This window comes from Lipotes vexillifer, unplaced genomic scaffold (assembly GCF_000442215.2).
Source record: "Lipotes vexillifer unplaced genomic scaffold, Lipotes_vexillifer_v1.1 scaffold295, whole genome shotgun sequence".
Taxonomy (NCBI): Eukaryota; Metazoa; Chordata; class Mammalia; order Artiodactyla; family Lipotidae; genus Lipotes; species Lipotes vexillifer.
This window is the reverse complement of record NW_006773247.1, coordinates 667927-668795: the sequence shown is the minus strand read 5'-3', so window position 1 is coordinate 668795 and position 869 is coordinate 667927.

The window sequence follows — 869 nt, the reverse complement described above, 5'->3', positions numbered from 1 at the left end:
GAGATTGTCATACCAAGTCAAGTAAGTCAGACAGAGAAATACAAATATCATATGATATCATTTATATGTGGAATCTAACATAAATGGTACAAATGAACCTATTTACAAAACAGAAATAGAGTCACAGATGTAGAAAACAAACTTATAGTTACCAAGGGGGAAAGGGGGAGGGCAGGGATAACCTGGGAGATTGGGATTGACATATTCACACTACTATATAGAGAATAGATAACTAATAAGAACCTACTGTATAGTACAGGGAACTCTACTCAATACTCTATAATGACCTACATGGATGGGAACAGAATCTAAAAAAGAGTGGATATATGTATATGTATAACTGATTCACTTTGCTGTACAGGAGAAACTAACAAAACATTGTAAATCAACTATACTCCAATAAAAATTAATTAAAAAAATTAGACATTAAAAACGAAAATTGCTCCAAAAGAGGGTTGAACTGAGTTGAACATTCAAATGAGTCATATTAAAAGGCATTACCACCTCGTGAGTTCAAATATGTTACAAATTTTTTCATCACACAACTATTGCAAGAGTAAAAGGCAATAAACAATTGGTAAGTTCCTAATCTGTATCAAGAATTTGGTAAAACTCTTATTTTCATTCTTATAAATTCTATATGACAATCAAATGAGAGTGCTATCAATATCCACATATCAAGGATAGGAAAACTGAGGAACAGAGTGTTTAAATAATTTTATGTCATATAAATATTTATGAAGAATATAATAGTGATACAACTTATTCTTTTATGAATATTGCAATAGTACCAACAGCTACTAAGTTTCCATAATCTGCCTTAAGGGACCAGCCCAGCCTTGGTGGATTTTACCTCTACTTTGTCAGTT